A 10,235-nucleotide genomic window follows, 5' to 3' on the forward strand; every position below is an offset into this window, starting at 1 on the left:
TTCCCCCCCCCCCCCCCTTAGTACAGGAGATTGAATGCAGGGTGCTCTACGGTTGAACTACATCCTGGACCTTTTTATTTTATTTTAGGACAGAGTCTCACTAAGTGGCCCATGCTGGTCTTGAACTTGCAATCTTCTTGACTCAGCCTCTAGAGTAGCTGAGATGACAGATGTGTGCCACCATGCCTGGCTCAAGGTTTACTTTCAATGTGAAGTCACAACCCATCTTCAGTTTTTGACTATGTAAATATGGTTTCTTTGCCACTGTTTTCATTTTCATCTTCTGGCCTATGTTAGAATTTTGCAAAGTTCTTTAACATTTGGGGGAGGGGTACTGGGGATTGAACCCAGGGGTGCTTTACCACTGAGCTACATCCCTAGCACTTTTTATTCTTTATTTTGAGACAGGGCCTTGCTAAAATGCTGAGGTTAGCTTGGAACTTGTGATCCTCCTGCCTCTGTTTATCAGCTATGTGAAATTAAGCAAGCAAGTTAACATCTGTGAGTCTCTGTTTTTCACCTGAAACATGGATAGAATAAAATTTGCCTCCAGGTAATTGTAATGACCAAACTAGATGATCTATAAAAAACACTTAGAGCAGTGCCTGGTACCTAGTTCAATAGAGGTTAGCTGTCCTTGTCCCTTCTCCTCCTTCTACCCCTCTTCCTCTTCCTCCTGATGTACTGGGGATTGAACCCAGGGGCACTCTACCACTGAATTAAACCTCCTGTCCCTCATCATATTTATTTTTATCTTGAGACAGGATCTCTTGAGCTAAGATACCCAGACTGGCTTAGAACTTGTGAATCTTCTGCCTCAGCTTCCTGAGTTGCTGGGATTATAGATGTGTGCCACCAGGCCCAGGTCATCCTTGTAATTTTTAATGGTTATAAAATATTCCCCTGTAAATCTATGTCATGATTTGTTTAATTAATTGTCCATTGATAGTTATTTAAGTTTCTTCTATGATAAAAATTTGGTTAATTCATGGTGAAAATGTGCACCAATGGAATCTCTTACATGTGGTTAGTAGGAGCATAAATAGATATTAAGCTAGGTTGAGTTAGCTCAGTGGTAGAGCACCTGTCTAGTAGGTGAGAGGCTCTGGGTCCCATCCCCAGCACCACATGAAAAAAAATTAGGTGTAAATAATTTGGAAGATAGTTGGGCATTAGATTACAAAGTTCAAGATAAATATACTAATTCCAATCCCAGGGATTCATCCTAGAGAAACTGTGCACAGCAGGGTAAAGAAATATCTGTAAGAATGTTTACAGCAGCATTGTTCTTACACCCAATGGAAAAGAACCGAATGGCCAACTACAGTAGACTGGATAATATGGTTCTGGAAGAAAATGAACTTTCATTACGTGCAATCTGGTAAAATATAAGCATAAGTTTGAACAAAAGGTCATATCTGAAATTTCATTTGGAATCTCCAGAAACCTCAAGTAGCCAAAACGATTGTGAAGAAGAACAAAGTTGTAGATCTCAACTGCAGTGTCCTCATGTGATTCCTAATGCTCCTGTCCTCAACCCATAAGTCCTTTTCTTTTATATTGGCATTTTTGGTTTCTTGTGTTGCAGTGATATTTACTTGTACATTGCACACATGTGTGGTGGAACATGCCTGTAATCCCAGTTACTTAGGAGGCTGAGGCAGGAGGATCACAAGTTGGAGGCCAGTCTGGGCAACTAAGTGAAACGCTATCTCAAAATAAAAATAAAAAGGGATGGGGATATAGTTCAGTGGTATAGTGTCCCAAGATTCAACACCCAGTACCTGCCTCCCCTCAGAAAAGTCCTGATTTAAACAGGGCACAATGGCGCATGCCTGTAATCCCAGAGGCTCAGGGGACTGAAACAGGAGGATTGTGAGTTCATAGCCAGTCTCAGCAAAAGGGAGGCGCTAAGCAACTCAGGGAGACCCTGTCTCTAAGTAAAATACAAAATAGGGCTAAGGATGGGGCTCAATGGTCTAATGTCCCTGAGTTCAGTCCCTAGTAACCACCCCCCCTGCAAAAACAAAACAAAACAATTTACTACAAGACTGAAGTAATCAAAATAGGCTAGTATTAGTATAAAGGCACATATCTAGACCAATGGAATAGAATAGAGAGACCAGAAATAAATCCTCACATATATGGTGAAATGATTTTTGACAGGGTGCCAAGATTTAATGGGGAAAAGACTGTCTCAAGAAATAGTATTGGGGGCTGGGGTTGTAGCTCAGTGGTAGAGAATTTGAACTTGTCTTGTACGCATGAGGCACTGGGTTCAATCCTCAGAACCATATAAAAATGAATAAATAAAATAAAGATATTGTGTCCCTTTACAAAAAAACAGAAAAAGAAAAAGAAAGAAAGAAAGGAGAGAGAGAGAGAGAGAGAGAGAGAGAGATAGTGATAGTGTTGGTAAAATGGGAGATTCACACACCATGTACAAAATTGAACTCAAAGACAGGGTATAAAACTCTTAGAAGAAAACTAGGAGATGTCTCCATGACATTGGATTTGCCAATGATTTTTTTGGATATGATACTCAAAGCACAGACAATTGAAAAAAAATAAGTGGGATGAAATCAAAATTTAAAACTTCCAGGCTGGGGATGTAGTTCAGTGATAGAGCACTTGCCTAAGATGTATGAGCTCTTGGTTCAATCTCCAGTCTGGCCAAAAAATAAAAATAAATCAATAAATCATTTGTGCCTCAAAGGACACAATTGGCAAAGTGAAAGAATGACCTAGGGAATGAGATAAATATTTGCAACTCATGTATCTGATAAGATATCCATATTCCTAATATACAAAGAACTCCTACAATACAACAACAAAAGCCAAACAAACCAATTAAAAATGAGCAAAGGTCTTGATTAGACATTTCTCCAAAGAAGACATACAAATGGTCAGTAAGCATATGAAATGAAGCTTGACATAACTAATCATTAAGAAATTGAGAATCAAAATCACAGTGAGGTACACCTCATACCCATTGGGATGGTGGCTGTAAAAAATACAGATAATAATAAGTGTTGGCAAGGATTTGAAGAGATTGGAATGCTCATGTCTTGTTAATGGGAGAGCAAAATGGCAAAGCCATTGGGGACATTTGCTTGCTGTAAACCCCAGAGTCTTCCACCTACACACGCTAGGATTTCTCTCTCCAGTCTCCCTGGTGACTTTGGAATTGGTCACTCTCTAGCAACAACAGTGCACAACCTTGACCCAGGAGGTAGAGACTGCAAACAAGACTGGTCTCTGGAGAGGACGGGGGCTTGCTTTTTATTTAGGCCTCTTGGAGGCACTTCATTCATAATTCCTTAATAGTTAAAGAGCATCAAGTAACAAAACAAAGCCCAACTCAATAGGACAAATACTGTATGATTCAAGGTAGATGAGGCACCTAGAATTGTCAAATCCACAGAGACAGGAGGAAATAGAGCCTCGGTTTCCAGGATCTGGGGGAGGAGAAAATGGGCAGTTAGTGTTTAATGGCGTAGTTTCTGTTAGGGATGATGAAAAGGTTCTGGAAATGGATAGTGGTGATGGTTGCAGAAAAGTGTGAATGTACTTAATGCACTGAATTGTATACCTAAAAGTTGTTAAAATGGTAAGTTTTCTGTTTTGCATATTTCAGCACAATAAAAAAAGGTCAAGTGAATTTCTTTAAACTTAATTATTTAGTGCAATGCAGAAAAGAAAGACATGCTTTAAATATAACTAACTAACTCAAAACTCTTCTCTGAAGTGCTTCTGGTGACTGGTCAGGCACCATCAGTATTACCACCCACAAGAATTTGCAGACTGCTTTCTTGGCACCTTATCTGAGAAGAGTGCTGTGATCGCAGGTGAAAAATGACTTTTTAAATATTATTCATTAGTAACCAAGCAACTCTTTGCATTCCTAGAATATCAAGTAAAGAATAAACAACTTCAGATTCTCTTGAGTGCCAAAGACAAAAGTAACATAAAGTATGTCTGAAGTGTTTAAAGAGCCAGATGCTCCCCGCTAGGGTGCAGGGACTGGAGAGCACAATGGTAAATACAGAGGATTTGGAGGAGGACATTGTGATAAAATATGGTAGAGCAATAATAGGATAAGTGGGCTAATAAATGAATCATAGTGACACACAACAATGAGGGTGAATCAATGCCCAGGGGGAAACAAATCTGAAAAGAATATAAACATTGTGATTTTACTTAAAACTCCATGTACGGTTCACAAATAGGCAAAATGATTCTAAAGAACAAAGAAATGATTGCTCAAAAGTCAGGAGATCAGTGGCCTCTTGGGGAAAGAGGAAAGAGGTGTGCCAAAAGACACTTGTCTGAGAGCTGCCCTGTGACAACTGTCCCATGCTATTTCTTGAACCATGGGTCATGGTTACACCTGCTTGCTTTGTAATTGATAAACTCTATGTTTTATTTTTTATTTTTAAAAATTTTTTTGGGGTGCTGGGGATTGAACTTAGGGGCACTGAACCACTGACCACATGGCCAGCCCTATTTTAGAGACAGGGCCTCAATGAGTTGCTTAGCGCCTTGTGATTGCTGAGGTTGTCTGGAGATCCTCCTGTCTCAGCCTCCTGAGCAGCTGGGATTACAAACCTTTGCCTCTGTGCTCTTCAAGTTCTATGTTTAAATCTATCACATTGTTCAGAGCAATAATAAAAGCACAGAGGAGCCGCTCTGCACACGGCTGCTTTATCTAGTATGGGAAAAAGGAAGGGAGATCCCCTATGTTTTGTAAGGCAACTTTTCTGTGAGCTACCCCACATTTCGAGAATGCTGGGTTTGTTGACTTAATTCTTCTCTTTATTTTGATCACTGCAGGGGCACATCAACAGGGGAACGTTTCTGGGTCTGTTTGGTTTTTACTTTCTCTCTGAATCCCTTTTGCTCCTTGGCTATAAAGGGAGAATTGGGCCCAACAGTATACTTTTATAGATACTTTGATTAAAAACTACAAACAACAACAACTTGTGTGTGTGAGTGTGTATGCAAGGTGGTGGGGTATACGTTTGACAGAAAATTAAGTCCTTTGGAGACTGCCGCTGTATATAACTTATTGCTAAAGATCTTTTGAAAAGCAATTTATCACTTAACGTGTTCAGGAGTTTGTAGTAGAATTCCACATGAGGATACCTGGTTTATAAGGTTCTTGGGAAAGGAACTTGCCAGAACCTATACTTGTAACCTACCGATGGCCTAGTGCAGAAACATCTATTATGAATCAGTAAATATTTTAAATGTTCACATTAGCAGGAAGAGACTTGTCCTGAAATTGTGTGTATGAAAAAAAAAAAAAAGGAAAGATACAATAGAAACTCATCCATGAAAAAGTAACTGCTTGACCAGTTTTGAGAGAATTAGACATATACTGGCTCACTGTAAAAGTTGGTGTTAATAGTTATTTAAAAGATTATGGGCTGGGGATGTGGCTCAAGCTGTAGCGCGCTTGCCTGGCATGCGTGCGGCCCGGGTTCGATCCTCAGCATCACATACAAAGATATTGTGTCCGCCGAAAACTAAAAATAAATATTAAAAAAAAAATTCTCACTCTCTCTCTCTTAAAAAAATATTCTATTTAACATAATGTATTTTTGTATTTACTGAAGACTTTCGGGAGAGAGAAAAATTATATATGGTTATGTCACAGAGGGATCCTTGATCTAAAAATGTGATCCTAATCCAGAAAGTAAAATTTTCGAGGGGAACTTGTAGATCTAAACCTCGTGCCTTGGAAGCACTGTGGACCTAATATATTGCAAACCCTCCTTGAAAGCATTTGTACAAATGCCGGTAAAAATAGATCAAATCTTTTCTCAAATGTAGACCTGACTGTTCAAGAAAGCATTACCCAGAGAACTCTCTAGAACTGAAAGCTGAAGTTATGTGCACATGGTCTGAAGGGGGAGCCCCAAGTATCCCTCAGAGTACAGGGAAATGGGTTTTAAATTTCATGCAGGTCCAAGAGTTAGGATTTGGGGCCTATGGTTGACAGGAGGTAGGAAGTGAGATGCCCCACATAAATCTGAAACCCTTGAAAGGCATTAGGCTCAGTGAAAAACATGAGGAAAAAACCATGGTCCCAGCCCAAGAACACTGATTTATGTTCATTTCTTGGCTTGGAAATACCTGGAGAATGTGTTTACCTTAACAGACTCTTACGGAAATAACTATTTAACTTTACTCTTTAGGGAGAAGAAAATTGCTCTCAGGAGGAAAGATCAAGTTACAAGAATAAATCGAAAGGAAGGAAATGTATAAATGTTTGGCTAAAACTACAAAACACTATGACAAATAATAACAAAAAACAATAATAATGACTGATTTGAGGGTTTAAAAACAATGTTGTAACTAAACACTGGAAAGAATAACAAAGTTATAGAAGTTATGAGAGTTTAAAAACACCTTCTTAAATCCTGGTGATGTCTGGGAAGAAGGTAAGAATATTAATGAAATTTTGGTTTTGTATCAAATGTCTGTCTTGAAAATTTAAGGGTAATTTCTAACAGAATAAGAGTGAAAAAACAACTTTAAAGTGAGTTGAAAATAAAAGGGAGGGATGATGGAAAGGGTTAATTTACTATGGGAAAGGAGAATAAGCAGCAAAGAAAAGCATGGAAAGTAGCACAAAATTAAGACAGTGGGGATAAATCCAACATGTTAGTAGTTCTACCTTTCATTTTTTGGTACTGGGGATTGAATCCAGGGGGGCTTTACCACTGAGCCACATCCCCAGTTTGGAGTCATAGCTAAAAAAAAAAAAAAAAAAAATCCTTATCCATACTAGTGTTGTGGACCTTATGTTTTCTTCTAGTAATTTTAAAGTTTCAGATCTTACATTTAAGTCCTTAATCCGTTTTGAGTTGATTTTTGTATATGGCAAGAGATAAGGGTCCAGTTTCACTTCTCTGCATGTGGATAACCAGTTTTCCCAGCACTATTTAATGAAGAGATTGTCTTCTCCCTCATTATGTATTCTTGCCACCCTTGCCAAAAATACATAGATCAAAAAATGCCTGGAGGGCTGGGGATGTGGCTCAAGCGGTAGCGCACTTGCCTGGCATGTGTGCAGCCCGGGTTTGATCCTCAGCACCACATACAAAGATGTTGTGTCCACCGAAAACTAAAAAAATAAATATTGAAAAAAAAACTCTCTCTCTTGCTCTTCTTGCTCTCTCTCTCTCTCTTTAAAAAAAAAAAGGCCTGGATTGGAACCGAGCATGGTGGTATGCACCTGTAATCCTAGCAATTTGGGAAGCTGAAGCAGAAGGATTGTGGGTTTGAGGCTAGCCTCAGCAATTTAGCAAGGCCCTAAAGCAACTTAGTGACACCCTGTCTCGAAATAATAATAATAATAATAATAATAATAATAATAATAATAATAATAATAATAATGGCTGAGGATGTAGCTCAGTTATAAAGTTCCCCTTTACAACAAGAATGAAAAACAAAGACAAAAAACAAATCTCTGGGTTTATTTCTGGGCTTCTAATCTGCCGCAGTCTGGCTGGGCACAAATGCCGCAGTCTGGCTGGGCACACAATCACGAGCCACCACACAGCTTGTAGATTCAAACAGCAACTCTTTATTCCCGAACTCACACCAGCCGTCTACAATCACATTCTGGGGAAATCCACGTTCTCTGCCCAAATCCACTTCCACTGGGCTTCTATCTCCCAAAAAATACTGTCTGAATCCCGTGAGAACTCAAGGGGAACTCAGGCAGCAGGATACGCCCTATTCCCAGCAGGAATAATCTTAAACCTGGAATGCCCTAAACCCGATTATCCTAAACCGGGAACACCCTAATCCCGGATCCGCCCTGGTCCTTGAGCAAGGTCACCTAACTGCAATGTCACTGCAAAATGTCCTATTTCCACGAGTCCTTCCACTAAGCAACATGGGGTACGCTGGCAAGGAAATTGTCATACCTACTTGGCTAATGGCTCCCAGCACTAATCTTGTTCCATTGGCACTTTGCTGTTTTGATTATAATTACTTTATAATATATTTGAAGTCAAGTCATATGATGCCTCTATCTTTGTTTTTTAACTTAAGATTTCTTTGACTATTTAGGGTCCTTTTTTTTTTGGAGTTTATTGTCCCTACCTTCATGAGGATTGGTGCATTCGTCTGTCAAAATTATACAGCTCACATTGGTGCATTTCAATGTAGGTAAATTTTAACTTGGAGCTACTGTGTGTGTGCCAGTAATCCCAACTACTCCAGAGCCTGAGGTGGGAGGATCTCTTGAGTCCAAGGGTTCAAGGCCACCCTGAGGTACATAGCAAGCAAGACCCACATAAGCACCTGGAACCACCTGAAGGAGAGTCTGTGTTGCTGCCCTGCTTGAAGGATGTTACTCTTCCTACTGAGCATGATTTCAGAATTCTCAGTCCATATACAGACCACTCCATAGCTCTGGGCTCCAAGTAAGGCAGAACATCATGGCAGAAAGTTGTGGTGGAGGAAAGCACCTCAGGACATTGCAACAGGGAGCAAAGAGATTATTTGGGGTCTTTAGTGGTTCCATATATATTTAAGTATTTTTTCTATTTCTGTAAAAATTGACATTAAAATTAGGTAGGGATCAAAACATTTTTATTGTATTGGTTATATTCTCTTACTGCAGTAATTGATATGAAATTAATAACAGATGTTTTTTATTTCTGAAAGTTAAAAGATACTTCTAAAAACTAACAACAACAATTTAATCCTCCCAATAACCTGTCAAGAACTATCGTCATCTCTACTCTGAATGATTTAATAATTCATCCTGGAGGCAGATCACAGCTTTTTTTTTTTTTTTAAATCACAACCCCAATATGTGTTTTCATTTAGAAAGCAAGTGTGTAACTGAACTATCATGAATATAATACTTGTAAAATGTGTGGAGATTTTGAACAACCAATAAAAAATAAATAAATAAATAAAAATAAAGAAAGTAAAAAAAATGTGTGGAGATCATTTAAAGTGAGTAAGTGGGAAATTTACAATCAGAGATACTTATATATTATTGAAAACTTCTGGTCATGGTGGCATACACCTGTAATCCCAGAAACTCTGGAGGCTGAGGCAAGAGGATCAAAAGTTGGAGGCCGGGTGGGCAAGTTAGCAACACCCTGTCTCAAAATAAAAAAGTAGGGGCTGGGGAGGTGGCTCAAGCCGTAGCGCGCTCACCTGGCATGCGTGAGGAGCTGGGTTTGATCCTCAGCACCACATAAAAATAAAATAAAATAAAGATGTTGTGTCCACTGAAAACTAAAAAAAAAATAATAATAATCAAAAAATAAATAAATAAAAAAGTAAAAAGACCTGGAAATGTAGCTCAGTGGTAAAATGCCCCTAGGTTCCGTCCCTAGTACCCTCCCCCAAAAGAAAAGATTGAAAACTAATGAAATAAAAAATCAACACAGTAAATCACAAAATAGTAGATATAAAGAATTAGTAGGAAACATAAGTTGGAGTAACAGAAAACAAAGAAAAAAAATATAGACCAGAGATGAATCACTGCACAAACCAATAAAATGGTAAGGCTAGCAAGCAAGATGGAACAGGAAAATGAATGTGATAAAGCATTAAAATGAGATAAATTCTAGGACTAAAATATGTCCTTGCCAAAGAGGGAGTAAAGGTTTTGAAAACCATAAAAGAATCCTACTCACAACTTAATGATAATAAATGGAAAAAAGATAAAATGGACAGTTCACTAAAATGATTACAACTTATCAAAAGGGGCTTGATAGGAAGCAGAAAACCTGTATATCAATAATTATAGAAGGATTTTACCTGTAGTTAAAAATCAATCCATGAAAAAATTTAATTCTACAAGGTTTAAGTGTATAACAAATGATTTTTTCTGGATAATCTAAAAACTCTTTTAAATAGAAAGAGAAGAAATGTTTCCCATTTCATGAACTAATACCATCTTGACTAGAACAGTATGAAAATGAAAAATCATAATGCTAGGTGCATTGGCACACATCTATAATCCCTGCAATTTGGGAGGCTGAGGCAGGAGGATTGCAAGTTTGGGGGCAGCCTGGGCAATTGAGTGAGACCTTGTGGCTAAGAAATAGAAAGGGCTGGGGGATGAAGGGCTGGGGGATGGGTAGCTCAATGGTAGAGCATCCCTGGGATGCAAGGATGGTTCAATATACGGAAATCAATAAATGTTATTCACCACATCAATAGACTTAAAAATAAGAACCATATGATCATCTCAA

Source organism: Marmota marmota, unplaced genomic scaffold (assembly GCF_001458135.2).
Source record: "Marmota marmota marmota unplaced genomic scaffold, marMar, whole genome shotgun sequence".
Taxonomy (NCBI): Eukaryota; Metazoa; Chordata; class Mammalia; order Rodentia; family Sciuridae; genus Marmota; species Marmota marmota.